General features: G+C 48.2%; 1 long non-coding RNA gene across 1 annotated transcript in view; it reads right to left on the bottom strand.

Moving 5' to 3' along the window:
* The window catches only part of LOC138503927 (uncharacterized), a 112,595-nt gene extending 98,193 nt beyond the window's left edge, over positions 1-14,402 (bottom strand). Inside the window, exons 1-2 of the long non-coding RNA XR_011279730.1 lie at positions 14,249-14,402; positions 273-363 (exon numbers count right to left, since the gene is read on the bottom strand). This is a non-coding gene — a long non-coding RNA (uncharacterized lncRNA). The remainder of the gene's footprint in view (positions 1-272; positions 364-14,248) is intronic.
* Between the last annotated feature and the right edge of the window lie 5,012 nt (positions 14,403-19,414).

Below are 19,414 nucleotides of genomic sequence, written 5' to 3'. Positions count from 1 at the left end.
TTGGTCCAATCGATATCTACAAGCTTTCTCGCTCAACCAAATTGTAACATCCTAGGAAATTCACTAAGTCTAAAGCACTTAGAACCTAGATAATACTAGTAAACAATGTGAAATCAAGTCTACTTCGCTGGACTGGCCGGCCACGTGCCCTGCTCTTCAATGTGAAACACGGGTCTCATTTGTAACAAGTGTACCTACAGTCTTACAAAACATTACACAGCCATATGTTCATGCTGAGCAGACAAATCCTTTTAATTATATAAACGACATACCTATTTGGCTTTGCTAACGCATTAGTGGTCCCCTCTTTTTCAACTGCATTCAGAATGTCTGTCAGTGAAGATCCAGGTTTCCTTACCGATTCTGAAAACAAAACTGAAGATTTAGTATCCGAATCATCAAGCCAAGAATTTAGATTAACAATGATGAGGATAGAAAAATGGACTGCTTGTGGCAATGATTCATTCTCACCGGATGTATACTAATTGACCTTTTCACAATTGACCTCGTGAGAATTGACCTCTGGAGAATTGTCCTAATTTAAAAGGTCAATTAGCACATATATGCAGGGGGAAAACCCCCTGCAAACCCCCCACCCAATCCAAAAATCCCTGGAACCCACCACCCCATCCCCTTATATTATTTATAATCCAAAACCAACTCAATACATATATAAAATAACTAAAATAATATGAAGGTCAATTGCGCAGAAGGTCAATTAGGACCATTATAATTCAGTGAATTAGGATAAAAGGTCAATTGGAAAAAGTCAGTTTGGTTAATACCTTCTCATCACCAACAGACTGACATCATAAGAAGCCAAAGTAACTATGATGAAGATGCCGGCCGCGAGTACAGTACAAGCAATATCAGGTTGGGGAGGAAAGAGGGTGGAGTGAATGAGGGTGGGTAGTGTTGGGTATTCCGGGGTGTCTCCCAGATTGAGTGAGTCGGAGGGTGAAGGGTAAAGGAAAGGATGGGGGATTTAAATGTGTCCCCTGGAGACAGGCAGGGCAAGTTCATGCACCTTGTCAGAAGCGACAGGGAGCATGTGATGAACAGAGATGCACAGAGCCTGTGATGAATGGGAGGAAGGAACGGACAGTTTGGGATGAACAGAGAAAAAGAGAGACTGTGATAAATGAAAGGGCCTGGAGAATCTTGTGTGTATGTATGGGCAGGGAGAGACAGAGTTTGGGATGAATTAATGGAACAAGCACTCCCTATTTTTTTTTGCCTTATTTAACAACAGTCCCAAAAGCATTTCCTATTTTGAATCCCTTGTGTTTTGGGTGTTACAAACAAGCAGATTGCTGCCTAAGGTTAGCTAAAGGCTCATGTTGGGACCACAGAAAAATATCTAATGCTGACATTAGAAGAGTAGTCCTCTAGGTAATAGGTGGCTTCTTGTTATTTTCAAACAATTCAAATCACATGAGTCTAATTCTGTTCATGGTGCCCTTCGAATATGTGTTTTGGTTTGCAGCATTGTTACAGGTCCCAATACCTGTAGTATTATGTTTCAGTAGCCGCATCAATCCCGTTCACATCATACACGTTCGCGTGAGAATTAGACTCATGTGATTTGGATTGTTTGAAAATAACAATAAGCCACCTATTACCTAGAGGACTACTCTTCTAATCTGAATCAAGAAGCTAGCCTGAATGGATAAACACTAGTAGATCTGGAAACCTTAAAGGATCGCAAATTGAAAATCTTTTAGCTGGAATATAATTGCCAAGTCACAGGCTCGAGCTACATTAGGGAACACAGCTCAAATAAGAAGCTGCCGTGAGGACGACCAAAGGTCGAAACGCGTGTCGGCTGTGATAAATATTAAATATCAATAGCTTATAATAACAACACAATTTTGTCTGTTTATTAGGACACATAAAAGTGTTTTGATTATATACAGTTTTACCGCAAGCTGTCAGCATTAGATTTTTTTTTGTGTTTATTTGACCAAGAAGACTAGGGGTTCTCTTCTTAAATGCTGATACTGCTACATGCAACGCAATCTATAGACCAGGGACATAGCGCACCCGACCAAGGTTATACCCCGACTTTACGTTTAATCATGTTGGGACCAGGCAACATGTTTACTGGCTGATTGGAGAATTAAATCCATGTGTATTCCTTACCAAGCTCATTAGAGGGCCGCACACCCACATCTACTGTAGATCACAGAAGCAAACCAGATGATGCCCAAACTGCCCTTACCCACTCCAGGACACCAGATCAACCCCCGTCATGGCTTAGAACGTCATGGCTTAGAATGTCCTGAAGCACAGATAAACACCAATTGGGCAGCAACGCTCCTTCTTCTGGATGTTTATGACAAGTTTGACATGGTGGGCCAGACATCCATAAGGAAATGAAGGGCCCAGAAATTGATTCAAGGTTGAGCGCTTGACCACATTATCCCTTTCTTCTATGATCAAGTCCAAATCATTTCTTCCTCCTCTTCTCTCGAACCCATGATAAACCCCCTGTGGGTCCACTAAGATATTCAACATCTCGCCACTTCTTTTCAACCTCAACCTTAGCCCTCACCCTCACCTGAGCCAAATAGGTCTACTCGCCTGCTACAACAATACTGATGACACACAACTCATTCAAACTCTGTGCCTCAATGGACACCAAACTCAAGCAATTCCAACTGATAGTGGGCCCAGGGATGAGCCTCAACAACCTGACCCATAATGCAGTAGGGGGTGAGAGCAGTACTAGTAGCAACTGCCTAGCCTCTCCCATTGTGGCTTTCATAGCCCGATAACGCATGCATTCTTGCTCATCGAAACTGCTTAATATATTTCATAATTGGTTTGGCAAAGAAGGCAACATAGACCTACTTCTAAAAAAATAAGCGCTTGCGCCATAAAAAGGTTAATAAATGGTTCACCCCAGCATTTTTATTCCAAAAATTATCACTGGACCCTCAAAGGAGACAGGACTCTAAGTCCACTCTTATATTAACCTAACACTTAAGGAACTGCCACCGGATGTTAAACAAAATCCTACTATCATCAAATAATTGAAAACCCTCTGTGACCGCAAAAAGATCTTTCCAAATCATGGATGAGGTCTTTCCCTTCGGGACATGAGCCCGCAGTTTCCTTGCTCTTGTGCGGCACTCCTTTAGCAGAGATGAAATTTCGAGTGCCACAGCGCTCGCCCTGTCCTATATTCTGCTTAACATTTTCACTGTCGCTTCCCCAGGTCCCCCCCCTCTCCTCCAAGTCCCCAGAGTGCCAGGCAAAATAAATATTTGATCAGCTTTGGGAGGCAAATGGCTTACAAGACACCCCATACAACGCCAAAAGAATAGAATGAATATATGTGCCTCGTGGAAAAATAAGATTACTTTCTATTAGAATGTGTATATGTCGTAAGAGCACTTAAAGGGTCAATATCAATCTTCTCCGTTGGATAAAAGCAGATGCCTTCATTTAATATTCTATTCAACAATTATGCTGACAATAGTTCTCTTCTAATTGACCTTGGACTGGGTACAAATGGAATTGGTTATATGTCGATTGGACCGTGCCAACATTATTCATCTGGGACTGCACTGTTATCCGCTTCATTGCGGACAGCATATCCAGAATGCTTCAGCCTGAAAGACACTCAACCTAGAATATAGTGATTGTATCTTTTCAGTGCTGATTTTGATCGCTCCTTTGTTGATAAAGGAGTTACATTCAAAACTATTATGGCATGTTCTTTCTATAAAGGGGCGCATGCTACCTTTTTTGTTTTTTTTCAAATCTATGAGCCTGGTGCATAGAGCCGTTCGCGAGATCAGTCCAGACTGTCTGGAAAAAAAACATCTCAAAATACTGTTCACAAAAGTGTCCATGGCCTGCTGCTGCCAAAGGGTCTTCTACCCTAAAATTCAAACTGAAAACAAAATGAGGGCACTGTGTTTCCATCAAAGCTTGTAGAACGTGAAATGAGATCCCATAACATTTGCGGATGTTGGTCGGTCATCATTTCTTTATATATATTTTTTTTTTCAACCCACCTCTTTTTATTCTTTAGTCCAAGCCAATGAATTGTGATGTATGTGAAAAAGCGACGAAGGCCCTTGAATGGGGGGATCACTGCACTTGATAGGCTGAAATTGGTGGTACCCTTGCGTGTGTTGAGGTTCTGGTGGGATGGTGCCCTTCTGTCACTGGTAAGTATTCAACAAATGGACAAGTGGGAACCCTTATCACATGCACTGGGTAATTGTTTCAATGGCAGGATGTCTGTTAAATTGATAAAGCATGGTCTGTTTGAATATTAGCAACATATATTTATTCTTATAGCCGACATTTGTTTCGACCCTCCTGGAGTTTGGGTTGGTCTGGAGTCCGATAAGGCCGTGTCAGGCTCTTCTCCTGATACCGGGTGGCTTGCACTGTCATTACAGTTAACAAATGGGGCCATCACCAAGATGGATTGTCCACTATGAAGGACTTCACTGCAGCAACGCCCACCAGCAACTTGACAATTTCTTGAGAGATTCTACTACCAGTCTCAGAAATTGCACCGTGAAACTCCATGCATAGATTACTACACTGAACATATGAAATTACCTTGAAAATGATCCAGGAGGGTCGAAACACGTGTTGGCTATAAGAATAAATATATGTTGCTGATATTCAACCAGACTGTGCCGTGTCAATTTAACAGACATCCTACCATTGACTAAAACAATTACCCAATTGTGAAATATGTTGTGATTGACTCCAATTTGATGAGGCAAAAGGCAATCAGGTGAGAGTGCCCCATACAAATGAACTATAACATAATAACATAACATAGTGCTGAAAGACCTACGGCTCATCCCATACTCTGATTGCTCTCTAGATCCTAGATGCATTCACTACTGAGTCTTTTTTTTTATTTTCTCAAGTTCTTAGGTGAATTTTCACTTACTGGCTTCTCTCACTGAGTTATAACCACCAAGGCACTTCTTCTAAGTCACTTTGACTATGCCAATGGCCTGATCCATAAACAACGAAATGTCCAGAACTCAGCAGCTGGACACCTGCTTTTTTCTACACACGGATAGTGTTGTAAGCTTGCACTCCATCACAATGGAACAGATCTGTATGCCTCCTTGGCACAGCCACCCACCCACATACATCTGCAATAATCACTACTCGACTTCACAACACACATCACCACTGCCAACAGAATGCAACTGAGTCCCACGAAAAGAATCGGTCCAGGTGTGCACATAATTAGTCACCTTAACTCGCCTACTCTCCTGACAGTCTATCACAGCACCCATCCAATAGCCAGATCTCCATGGGTCGCTACCAAGGGCTTAGCCACCCCTACGCTTGTGCTGGCTAAAAATGCACACAGGTATTCTAGAATCTCAAATCTCACATCTCGGTCGTCCAAAGGCTTTAACCCACCAGCGCTTTCAGGCCATAGCAATGGCAGTAGGTGCTATACAAACGCCATCTAACATAGCATAAACTTTACAGAATCATCATCTGATCCAGCCGTTTGGACACCCATATATCAGTTCTGTCCTGCAACAACACTGTACTCCATGCTATCATCCGACAACCGAGCTAAGTACATGCCCTGTACAGTCAACGGGCATGTGATCCAATAATTAATTGGACATTATTCCTGTTAATAGTATCTGTAGAGCACAATGATCACCACAGAGGTGGTCTCTTGCCACTACGTCCAGAATGGCGAGGGTGAGTTAGAGGCCTCTACTTTGTGGGAAGAGACAGGTCTCTAGAATCTTTGAATGGCCAGATGATCAAGAATGTTCCCAATCTAAGAGGTAAACTACTGTACAGTCAACAAACACCCACCCACCCAATCATGGTCTGCTGATGGATGTGGTAGCAAAGTGGTTTCTGGAAAGAGGAGCGCAGGTTTCTGCCAGGGGTGTAATGCTGGAATTTGGAGCTGAGGAAAAGTGATCCTTGTTTAGCATAGTATCACCGTGTGTGAAGTGTTCATCCCTTTTGAAGCATAGTAGGAGACAAGCTTCAATGTTCGAACTCTGGGGGGTTGTTGATAATGGTCGAAGGGCGGCCCGTCTACTCACTTTTGCAGTATGGGAATTGAGAGAGGTGATTCCGGTAAGTAAATGGGAATCATTCGGAAAAGGAGGATTCTCTTGAGAATGCTGAGATGAAAGAAGTGGAATATCACTGCAGAATATATTTGGGTGGCTTAAGAGTTTGGAGTGAATTAGAAGCATAGTTTTATGAGAATAGAGGGTTTTCTGAGGAAAGGGTTCATGTGCAGTAGGCCAGATGCTAAAAGAGCAAAAAGGTTGGTTGGGGTTAGTTATGGGGACTTCAGTTTTGGATCACGTTAGATGAACTCAATTGTCATGCATGCAATGGTGAATAGTCACTATGCCAGCTGAGGGATCTGGTGATTTGTCCATCCTCAAGAGGATCTGAGTGTCATCCCACTAGGAGTAGAACATTGAGATGGCCTGTACCATTAGGAATAGCCATACGATTCCCTGAAGTACTCGACATGGAAGGCTTTGTGGATTGGCTAGGAAAGAGGATGTGTCTTCAGTCCGAAAGAAAAGAGGTGATTCAAGCAAGGGAGGTGTGAATATTATTGTCAGAGGGACAGGAAAGAAAACATTGATGATCGACCACATTTATGCTAGCCGATGGGTCTAGGAGGATGAGAGCACACCTTCATCCTCCATCATATGCAGGTCATCTAAAACAGGTGAGATTACTAATTGTGTACCATCAAACTGTCAGAAACCGGTCTGGTTATCAATGAAGAAGTTGTGTTTTTCGAGGCTGGATAGGATTTTGGCTGAGAAAGGGAGTTTGGAAATGGGGCAGTAATTCTTAATAATGGAGTAGTCCAGGGCAGGATTTTTAAGCAGTGTTGTGATGATAGCTCATTTGAAAAGTGTCCAGATTGTTGAGGAATTGAGGTAGGCAGTCATGAGAACAAGAGGGCAACTGAAGTGAAGGGCAAATTCTTCAAACAAAGTTGGACGCAGGGGTTCAATGGGGGGCCTACATTTCTGGTGTTGGCAACATTTCTGATGTTGGCATGGGAGGGGTGAAGGATCTTGAACAAGAAACGAAAATGACTAGTTGAGCATGGTAGCAATATTTTGATTGTCATACTAGGGGTAAGGGAGGCGGAAGTGTTTGTAGGTAGGAGGGGGGGTCGGAGTCACAGTCAGATAGAAAATGTGACAGGGCTTAGGCATACATTTTCTCCTGGGCCTGGTGGTGATAAATGCGGGTTGGCCAGACTGAGCAGCGGACACAGGCCGAAGATGAATAAGGAAAGGAATGGTGGCATGGTATGACCGAGATGGGATGGGTTGTGTGGGCGACAGAATCGAGACACTGATGGTAAGCAACATCTCAATGGTCTCACCCATGAGGATTGCGGCAATAGTAACTAGTTGATTCAATGCTTCCATTTTGTGTGTGTAATGTATATTGGCTGGGATGATGGGTTAGTCAACCAAAATGTTGAAGTCTCTTGCGATGAGAAAGCTGGAATAAAAGGCGAGCTGTGCAAGCTTCTGTGAAAATGCCATTGAATGTACTGCAAGTCCTGAATACCAGAATGCAGACATTTAATGATATGGAGGGACAGGACAGGTTTCGGACGCTTTCCAACCAAATAGGTAGTGGGGGAGAGGGGATCAATAAGGAAAGAAAGGAGGAGTTTGTAGACTGGAGGAATGCCGCTTCCTCTGCCTATTGATCTGTTTTGGGAAAAAGTTTGAATTCTGACGGAATAATCTCAGCGATGATACAGTTGCAGGTTTTGATGGGCCATGTTTTGGTGAGGCAGCAGAACTATAGATTGCAGTCATACAGAAGGTTTTGATTTGTATGGCACCCCTGCATGCTCAAAGGATGTTGAGGAGCATGAATGTGAGTGTGTGCAGGTAGCATTCAAGGGAGCCTTGAGGGCTCCGGTGTGAATTTAAACAGTTTGAGCTCTTTCAGGTTGTCGAGGTCACATTGAATGTCATGTTGCTTCCATAGTGCTTTGAGTTTGAAAGGATAAATACAAGATTTTGCAGAGCAGGACACAGAAGGATGAGACATGCACATGGTACAGATCAGGTGTGAGACGATTGACGGCACCTATTTAAAGGTTGCAAGTTTCAAAGGTACTGCCATTGTGAGGGTAAGAGGGTGGGTACCTAAGAGGTGAGTATGAACGGGATGAAGAATTGTTGGAGGTAAACTGTAGTGTGGCGATTCAAATTAGTAAGATTTCCCATTAAAACCAGAAGCAGTATACTGTTGTGTACTGGAAGAGAGGGTGTACAGGTCTAGAGATTGCCCAACAAAACATCTCAAGATATGGGGGAAGTGGCAGAATATGTACTAAAGAAGGTAGCAGGGACCAATGCATATGGGGAAACACACAATCTGGAAGCAAGGCGGGTGGGCACACGAAGGGTAGTGTAGCAAGGAGCAGGGTGGGTGTTAGGGAGAGGAGAGTGTGGGTGGGAGGTCACAAGGTTGTAATATTCACTGAAGTGTTTTGTACACGAAATTTCAAAATGAATACAAATGTCCACATACAAAAATAAAAGAACAGCTGCTGGGTCATCACTGCACAGAAGCAGATTTGCTATAGCTCTACCAGCCTTAATTGGGTAGATGTACAGAGCTCTCTTTTAGGTGGCTGTCTGCATCACCAATGATTCCCGTTAATGCTGCTTCACGTCTCCGTACTACATACTATAGCATTCTGAAGCGGGTTTTCCTGCATGTGGTGCTATAAAAACAACTAAATAAATGTGCCAGGGATTCAAGCCAAGAGATTACTACTGAATCCACCTACGATTTACACCAGCAAAAAGTAGGTGGTTTCCCCATAGGAATCCATTGTAAACACTGCCCACTGTGCAGTGTTCACCAGAAAAAAAGCACGCTGGTTCCCTGGGAATCCTTTGTGTCATGTGTACATCTCAGGTGGCATTTGCTCATTTTGCACTGCAGAGTCCAAAAGGGGAGCCTGAAGGCAAGTCCGCCCTTTCACACTTTGCAGACAAAATGTGCCTGGAGAGGGCCTGCTTCAACTTAAGGCAAACATTAGCGGTCGCGTCTCCACAAATTACGGGAGTTAGGAAAAGAGCCTCATAGCATTTGATTAACAAAACATTGAGGGTCGAGTATCTGAGATTCAGAGACGGCGACCTTGAGTCGAAGAGAGGTCAACGCCTGAGATGAACGTAGGGAAATGGAGCCTCTGACGAATGAAAAGAAAAAGAGGGTGCGATGGGCGCGAGCCCCGTTCGAGAATGGGGAGAGAGGGAGTATGTGGTGAACGCAGCGACAAGACGAGGAAGAGAGGCTTAGAACATGTGGAGAACGGAGCTAAGGTTGACAGATGTCATGCATGCAGGCGTTCTGTTTGCTGCTGGCTATGTATCTGTTTCCTGCTCCCGCATCCTGAACAGCAAGGCAGCACACGCAGCAGTGATGTAATATCTCCGTGCGTGGCCTCTGCGGCTCGCCCACGCCATCTACGCACGTTTCCGGCGCCGTGAACGACCTTCAGAAGGGAAGAAGGCGGGATCGTCGGCATGCGCTTCCTTTCACATTGGTGGAGCCTGAAGGCAGAGCCCGTATGTAGCACCGTGGTGGGTGTTTTGCTCAGTTGCATATTTGGAGCATACTAACAATGATATCAAGCCTTCCCACCGGGCGCGACGCAGACTCACTTATACTGGAGTGCAGGTACTGCATCCAGCAGGGAGGATGTGACCGCATGTGCTGCACCCCAACCTCGGAAGCACATCACCGAACCAAGCCTCTGTGCACCACTACATACAGTTTATGCTGACCAGTCATGCTGATCAAAGTCAACACTTTTACGATCAGGTTCAATGTTTTAACATCTTTTTACCGAGGCCAACGAAACCAAACTACATCATGCCACGTTTTACAACAAAGGGTTCATTTTCATAGTCTTACAGAACTTAACTGTATAGAGACTATCATCACCTATACACACCTTAATATAAGTACAACTGTCGTGGGGATCAAAGAAAGAGAAAAAGTAGTTCCCGGAAGAGTAAAGGTCCGCAAATGACTCAAACCCAAGCAGGGATGGCGGGAAATAACAGAATGAGTATGAAATGGAAGAAACGAAATAAGAAATATGGGGAGGGAATGAAGAGTAAGAAATATACACCTCCCCAAAAGTACCAACCATATAGTATACTGAAGATTGACCCCCGTTAAAACCTCCCAGTCAGCACCCGCCTCCACAATATTGCAGAAGCAAACAAGAGTAACAAGGCAGGGAAAGCAGTGACAAAAGACCAGCTAAAGAGATCTGCCAAGGCCACCCAAAGAGCATCATGTCGTCGTCAGGGGGGTGGGAGCGGGGGTGCCCAAAGCTGCTCCCAGTTCAGATCTAACTTTCTGCAGGATGGCCTCCACAGATATAGGGTCCACAAACCCTCTCGTTTCTACTGACCTGACACCTTAAGCTTAGCAGAATGCCACGCCAATGCGGTCACCTAGAGACTGGCAAGATCTTTCCTAGTATTCTACAGTTTTCCTCTATGGGCCATTGATGTCTCGCTCATATCTGGAAAAACCTTGACCCTACACCCCGCAACTGTAAAGATTTAGGCTGCAACGCTTTCTATAACAAGCAGGTCCATAATGAGGAGAAACCTAGTCCTGCGCACCAAGACACGCAGAACATGTTCACAAATGAAACATTTAGTGACTTTTCACAGCAACCCGTTGAAGTAATAACGGGGTACATGTTGGGGGTAATATATGGAACATTATGCATTTGAAAGAATATTAGACTCGTAACATTGGTTAAAACTAGCAACTGAACAATGCACTAAGACGTTTAAAGAGACCAAAATGGCCGAGAACACATGAGCACAGTGGCCTTCATACAGGGCTGACAGGGAATCCAAGCCTGGTAAGAAGTCCTCACCGGAATCCAAGACCTCCCAAACCACCGCCAACGTACCTTCAGACCCCATCACAGGTAATGCCTGTTAACTTTGACGGGAAACTATTAGCTGTGTTGAAGCAGAATTGTTCACCATTTAATCAGAGGCCGACTTTTAGACCATCCGAAGGCACTGACGCAAGGATTCAAATAAGTTCACATTTGAAGGCCTCTTAAAATGTTTTGACTCAAGTTGTTTTATCGAGCAGATCCACTGAACGCATCATCCTTTCCTAAATTTCACAGTATTATGTACTATGCCCTCAGTGTGAGCAAGTTGAGGAGACACATTACATTCTCCACCTTGCCCAGTATGAGTGGAACGATCAATATAGCAGTCACCACATTACTGAACCCTTTGGTGATATCTCCCTCTTGGGTTGTGGGTTCCCGCTCCACTGCCTCCTTCCTAGAAAGGGAGCAAGAGGTAGAGAGATGTCCCCCATCTCACCTTCTCCCCTTTTTCGCTATGACAGCAGCCTTGAGCCCAGCTCAAAATGTCAGCTTCTGGGTGCAGTCCAGCTGTGTCTCCCAAAGTTCACAACTCTGTGAATCTTATGATGGCTCCTGCCAATCCCCCCACTCTGGCTGCCTCACAGGACTGATCTGTGGTCACAGCCCTGGTTCAGAGTCACTCTCCAAGAGCACAGAGGTGCTCCCTCACTGCAACACAGATGAAATCCAGGAGGGATCCCCCACATCTCTCCGGGGCACCCAGCACAGGATGCATCTCTGCAATGATATGATATGGCATTTATAACGCGCCTATACACAAGTGTTTCAAGGCGCGAATGTCATCTTGATGTCCGCCTCTGTGGAAGGCCTGTTCGTCCGGGTGAGTACTTCCGATGCATGTACTGATGAAACAGGACCAGTCAAGATGGAAATGTTGATTCGAACCACTTTTTACATTCCAGATCAGGCCCGGTCGTGTTCATCCACCCTACTGGTAAGTTTCAGGGCAGCAGGAACCTTGTATAGGCCAGGGGCCTCCTCCAGTGTGTCTTGGTTCCACCTTTTCAGAGGATATTTAAAGCTGAATATGCTAGTGTTCATTTATAGAGTCAAAGTCGTGTGTTGGGGAAAGCCTTTGCGGCTTTAGCATTCTCAGTGCAGAACAGAGCAATTACAGGGCATACAGGCTTGGGGAGGGTGGGGGGTATTAAGCAAGTGCAAAATGCAGGAGTCAAAATTGTATGAATGCTTTTGCTTTTTACCCTCCTTCACATTTTCAGTTATTGCTATGGTGGCGCAGAGGCACAGAGCAGAACTATCTCTTTCTGACAGTACCATCCACGCCAGCATGACATTTTTTTCATGCTGCTGCAAGTGCTTTGAATTTCTAGGGAATCATTTTTTCTTTTTAATAAATACTAAAAGCATACAGATTCAATACGAACCCATTGTACATGCCGCCTGTATGTACACCTTTGCTTTGCGCTTCATAGTGCAAATTACTACAATTGTGCTGAGAGGTTCTGTTTCTTGCGAGTGCAATGGTAACAGTCCCTTCTGTGCAAGTTACCTCGACCTGCAAAATAAGCTCCACTGTGTGACCCTTGAAACCTGGACAACTGGGATCAGACATGAACCGAGTTGGTAACACTTGCACAACACTGCAAGGCAATCCACGGAGTGTCAGTAAAGAGCCAACTGCGTGATATTGAAACTTGGAGTGACGCCTGGGGATAAGAATCTACACCAACAGGCCTATCACTTACGGGCTTCATGTCTCTAACATACAACTTGCACACAGAGGACTGCTAACGTGTGCACGTACATGCACGGCAGTCCTGTGCTTGCAGTTTGCAGAATCCTGTCTGTTTAGAGTGCTGATGTGACAAGGACATCCAGGCCAACTCTGGATCACGCGTCACATTAACATCCTTCACTGAAAGGATTCGTAAATGCCTCCCGCCATATGCATGGCGGGAGGAATGCACAATCAGGGTTGGACTGGGAACCAAAAGAGGCCCTGGAAATAATGTTCAAAGTGGTCCCATATCACACATCTTCTGCAAGGCCACCCCTTTTCCTATGAGAACATGTGGAAATAAAATAGGTTACCACACAAAAGAGGCCGAGAGTTCAGAGGCCCACCGGCAAATCTCCAGAGTTCCCTATAGTCCAGTCAACCCCTGTGTACAATGGATACATGTAAACCAGCGTGAAAAATCTCTGCTGGCTGAAGAACAATCCGTTTTGGAGGGCAGAGGAGGAAACTGTTTTTCCCCCCCATTTCCCCAGCCAAAATGAGCCCAATCTTCCAGAGTGTAAAAGCATTCATCCATGGGAGAACTTTTACGTATGATTTTGCACTCTGGGGCTTCGAATATGACCCCTGAGGGTCAAGGAATAGGGTATGCTTATAGCACAAGTACTCCTTGATATAGAGCTCGGCAGGCCCAAAGCTGGAAAGCGCTACTGATAACAGACCGGCGCATCGCTGAAGGCCATGACTATAGACCCTCCCCCGCTCTACTCCGCATCTCTCCTGCTCCACGTCGTGTTCTACGCCAGCTCCTCCCCTGTACTGCATCACCTGCTTGTTCTCCCCAGGCTGCCGTCTCTCCCTCATGCGTCAGCCCGTGCATGCTGCATCCATGCCCACACCCTCCCTACCTCAGGCTGCCGTCGCTCCATACTTGCTCAGAGTGCAGTCAAGCTGCCGCTCCCATCTACCCTCCCACCGGCTGTATTCTGTTCTCGCTTTCTCCCAGACGGTTCCATATCTGTTCTTTCAAGGATAAAGACCAGGGCAGAGATGGTCGCCCCCAGGGTAATGGCCGAGTTCTCCTATAACCTCCTCCCCAAGTCCATACTTACTCTCCTTTGGGCTCTGGCTGCAGCCTTTACCGGCTCACCCTCCCCCACGTGACATGCATCGCATTCTTACCAGTCCTAGGCTGCAGTGCAGTCCATAACAGATTTCCCACTAATCTGCAGTAAAAAAACGTTATTTGTAAGGTACTTGTAGTCAGTGCCTGACCTGCTATCTGTAAAGATACAGTACTTGCTTCCTCTCCTTAGGCTCAGCGGGGCTGCGTTTCTTGCCTGCTCTCTCTGCGGTTATACAGCTTCGCCCCGTGCTTGTTTTCACAAAGACTGCATTGCCTACGCACTCTATCCAGGCTACTCACTGCACTTCTTGCTCTACCCGGGCCATGGTCTAAACCGGCTACCAGTTCTTGACGTAGTTGCTCTCTTCCAGAATCGCAACCTGCTCTGCCCTGTGCTGCAGCACTTGCCCGAGGCAGCGGTTCTTGTCTGCCCTACCTGGTACCTTCCGACTGCTGCTGCTGCCGCCACAGGTCCCACCGTCTCAGCAAGGATGCTCCGCAGCTTGGGAGCTTCCCACAATGCACCGCCCCCGCATCTCCACTGCATCCAGCTGTGGCAGGCAGAGAGCAGCCATCCAATCACAAGAGAGGCAGCTTTCTGGACCTGCCAGTAATCGCCAACCGAGGCAGCAGTGGGAGAGACCAAAACGACGGGCGGAGGGATCGACCACTTCCTCGTACCACTTTGCTACTCAGCTGTTTGCGTACACCACGTTCGATTGAACCGTTAAAAAACGCAACGATGTCCTTGCTGCCATCTAGCCGCCCCCTGACACCCCGCGTAAATATTGCATATTTACCATATTATCTTGCATATTACCTTTAGCCATTTTGCTACTCGAAAGGACATATCCAGGGATGAAACAGAAGCACACCTGCGTGCTCGCTCCTGCGCCTTCCTTGCTGTTTTCCAGCTCGCCCTTGGCGGCCATCTTGCTTCGATAACCTATTTGAGGGGCGTTTTGGGGTCATTGAGAGAGGACTAGAGTCAAGCTCATCAGCCCTTACAGCAGGCCTGGTTAATGCACTCACATACTTGACAACGTTCTTTGGCCAAAAAGATGTAGGATTTTTCAAGTTTCAAAAATAATACTTCGCAGAACAATTACATCCCAGGAAAATAAAAAATATATACTCAGGCCGATTCATCGAATTAATGTGCGCCGAAAATGTTGGCGCAAGCGTGCGAAAACGTGCAATTCGCAGTGAAAGAGCGAAAATCGCAGTGCAAGTGCGAATATCGCAGGGAAACCATCGCCCATCTATTCATGGAAGTCTGTGCGCGAGTAAAATCAGGGATGTGCGCTGAAAAAGTGTGCGGCGCACGCCGGCGCACATGTCATCTAACGGCGTGCGCTAAGGCCACAGCGAAAGCGCACATAGCGCAGCGCACATAACAAAAGTAGGCGGAACACGGGGCGGAACACTCGGAACGGGGAACAACTCGTGAAAATGTGGGCGTCACGGGGGAAGTACAGGAGGCAAGTGCGCGGAACGCCCACACGCTCGCCTACAACACGTATTCATGGAATCGAATAGGGCAAACCAGCGCACGGACAAAGATGCGCACTGACCCAAACCCGTCCGCCACACGAAGGCAGGCGGTAGCGTCCCTGCGCTGGAAAAAAATGTGCGCCAAAATGTGCGCTAACAAAAAGCATGAATAAACAGCTCTGATGAATGCCCCATACTGTGGCCCTCTTGGACAAATGACGTGCAAAGGGGTATGCGACAAACAGCGACACCCGCTATGTGAAAAATTAGCTTGTCCGTGTATTTCGTGTGTGCGCGTGAAGTTTCACACGCGATCAGGCATGGGGGAGCGGGGTACGTGTATTTCAGGGGTGCGCGTGAAGTTCCACACGCGATTGTGCCTGGGGGAGCGGGATACGTGTATTCCTGGGGTTCGCGGGAAGTTTCAAACGCGATAGGCCCTGTGCGAGTGGGGTGCGTGTATTCCTGGGGTTCGTGTGAAGTTTCACACACGATTGGGCTGGGTACGTGTAAATCTGGGGTGGCGGGAAGTTTCACACGCGATTGGCCTTGGTCGAGCGGGGTACGTGTATTTCGGGGGTGCGCAGGAATTATCACACGCGACAGGCTCTGTGCGAGTGGGGTAGGTGAATATCTGGGGTGCAGGGGAGTCCTACATGTGAATTAGCAGTGTGGGCCCTCCCAGGTGTTCCCTCTACACCCTCCACGGCCCCTGCAGGCAGCCCACACCATAGGGGACTTCAAGTTCCGCAGGCAGCCCATCCAGCAGGCCCCCACTCATGTCCCCCTGCACCCCCATCCCCCACCAGTGCGGGGCACCTGCCAGCAGGCCCCCACTCATGTCCCCTTGCACACCCACCCCCCAGCAGTGCGGGGCACCTGCCAGCAGGACCCCACTCATGTCCCCTTGCACCCCCAGCAGTGCGGGGCACCTGCCAGCAGGCCCCCACTCATGTCCCCTTGCACCCCCTACCCCCAGCAGTCCGGTGCACCTGCCAGCAGGCCCCCACTCATGTCCCACTCATGTCCTCCTGCACCCCCACTCCCCACCAGTGCGGGGCACCTGCCAGCAGGCCCCCACTCATGTCCCCCTGCACCGCACCCCCCACCAGTGTGGGGCACCTGCCAGCAGGCCCCCACTCATGTCCCCTTGCACACCCACCCCCCAGCAGTGCGGGGCACCTGCCAGCAGGCCCCCACTCATGTCCCTTTGCACCCCCACCCCCCAGCAGTGCGGGGCACCTGCCAGCAGGCCCCCACTCATGTCCCCTTGCACCCCCACCCCCCAGCAGTGCGGGGCACCTGTCAGCAGGCCCCACTCATGTCCCACTTATGTCCCCCTGCACCCCCACCCCCCACCAGTGCGGGGCACCTGCCAGCAGGCCCCCACTCATGTCCCCTTGCACACCCACCCCCCAGCAGTGTGGGGCACCTGCCAGCAGGCCCCCACTCATGTCTCCTTGCACCCCCACCCCCCAGCAGTGCGGGGCACCTGCCAGCAGGCCCCCACTCATGTCCCCTTGAACCCCCAACCCCCAGCAGTGCGGGGCACCTGCCAGCAGGTCCCCACTCATGTCCCCTTGCACACCCACCCCCCAGCAGTGCGGGGCACCTGCCAGCAGGCCCCCACTCATGTCGCAATCATGTCCCCCTGCACCCCCACCCCCCACCAGTGCGGGGCACCTGCCAGCAGGCCCCCACTCATGTCCCCCTGAACCCCCACCAGTGTGGGGCACCTGCCAGCAGGACCCCACTCATGTCCCCATGCACCCCCACGCCCCAGCAGTGAAATGGCGATCCCACGACACAAACCAAAAGTCAACTATGTACATCAACACATGTCCGCCACATGAAGGCAGGCGGTAGCGTCCCTGCGCATTATGTCCCATACTGTGGCCCTCTAGGACAAATGATGTGCAAAGGGATACGCAACAAACACGGACACCCGCTGTGTCAAAAATAGCGTGTACTTCAGGGGCTCGCGGGAAGTTTCACACGCGATTGGGCCTGGCCGAGTGGGGTCCGTGTACTTCCGGGGCTCACGGGAAGTTTCACACGCGATTGGGCATGGGCGAGCGGGGTACGTGTATCACTGTGGTGGGCGTGGAAGTACAGGAGGCAAATGCGCGGAACGGCCACACGCACATGCAAAAAAAGATGCGCTAATCCGGAAACACGTACGCAAGCCGGAAGCAGGCGTACGTCGACCCGCGCAGCATAAAAGTGTGCACAAACAACAAACAAGCTCAGACGCCAGGATGAATATACCGTTCCTAGCAGCAGTGGCCGTGGGATATCGCAGGAGGAGGAGGAGGATAGCCAGGGCCCGAATTTTTACACCCAGAACCAGTCTTTTTGGGATGCCTGATGAACACATGTATGGGAGGTACAGGTTTCCACCTCACATAATACTTGACCTGGTCAGTGAGTGGGAGGATGACCTCACATCACCCACCCTCTGCTCCCAAGCACTCAGCCCCCTGGTGAAACTCTCTTGGCCACTGGATCATTTCAGCGGACAAGTGCCATAGTGGGGGGGGGTGTCACAGGCCATGCAGTCACGCTGCCTACACCAGGTCTTGGCCATCATGACTGCACGCCCATCAGTACGCAGGCACATATACCTGCCCAGAACACCTGCAGAAAGGCAGGCTGTTTTCCAGGATTTTTACGGGGTGGCACACTTCCCCAAAGTGCTGGGTGCCATTGACTGCACCCATGTGGCTCTACGTCCCCCCAGGGCATCTGAGCACATCTATAGAAACCGCAAGCACTGGCATTCCATCAATGTCCAGGTAGTATGTGATGCCAAGGGAATCATCACCTCAGTATATGCCAACTATCCAGGGTCCACCCACGACAGTTTCATTTACAGAATGTCAACCCTAAACCGGGACCTAGAAGCTGGTCGGCATGGCGATACATGGCTGATTGGTGAGTATAAATGCCACAGCACATGCATGCATGTCAGATACTGAGTAATGTCACAACCCCACTAATGATACCCATCACCACCTCCCCAGGGGACAGTGCCTACCCTCTAAGCACCCACATGATGATGCCAATTCGGAACCCCACCACGCCACCCGAGGTAAGATACAACACAGCCCATATTGCAACCCGGGGCATAGTGGAGCGCACATTCGGAGTGCTCAAGTCACGCTTTCGCTCCCTTGACCGTTGTGGCGGGCAGCTGTTATACGCTCCCCCAGTAGTGTGCAGGATCATAGTGGCAGCATGTGTCCTGCACAACGTTGCAACACGCAGGGGCCTGCCGGTGGACATGGTGGTGCCCCCACATCCCCAACCACATGCACGCCTGCTGCGCATGTGAGGGGAAAGGGCACGGGGTGAGGCAGCCCGTACGCAGCTGGTGGCTAATTACTTCACCTAAAATCACACCTCTGTGGAGTGCACACAGCCCTGGCATATACCAGCTGACTATCAATGATGGTGAGTTAACTGACAGTCAACTGTCACAACCATACCAGCCTTAGATTGTTCACCTGGTAGTGTTCCATTGTGTGCATCCCTACCTACACAAACACCACCAATGCTGTGTCATCAAAAGACACACTTCTATGCTGCTAAAATCATTACCCCCTTGCAAGATACAACATGACAACAGTGCCATGTCACCCAACACCTCCCCAACACCGCCCCCCAACACACCATGGCATGTCATGCTATGTGAGAGCAAACAAAGGAATCCCCAAAACATGACACAAGTGTCACAAAGTACAGTGTCCCGATTGGAAAATGGCCACACACAATATGCTCCCATTAATGTAGAACTGACAACACACATGACCAAAGACTTACCAAAATACAATGCAGCTAGCCACCCCAAACATAGCATTCACATGACAGTACTAAGTTAAAGGATACGTAGACTTACAACCTGGTGATGCTAGCACATCGACCACCCCCAACTGTACAGTGTTGGTGCCACGCAAATCTGGAAGTGCACTGCTTACAACATGAACTCCATCTCCAAAGTAGACGGCCTTGTGAAGACATGCGGAATGAACCTGCAAATTAGGAGGGAGACATGGATGCACAAGCACACATCAATACATTATGTAGTGTACAATACTACAGCAATATG

Source organism: Ambystoma mexicanum, chromosome 11, assembly GCF_040938575.1.
Source record: "Ambystoma mexicanum isolate Mex_15411 chromosome 11, UKY_AmexF1_1, whole genome shotgun sequence".
Taxonomy (NCBI): domain Eukaryota; kingdom Metazoa; phylum Chordata; class Amphibia; order Caudata; family Ambystomatidae; genus Ambystoma; species Ambystoma mexicanum.
This window is presented reverse-complemented; position numbering and strand designations above follow the sequence as displayed.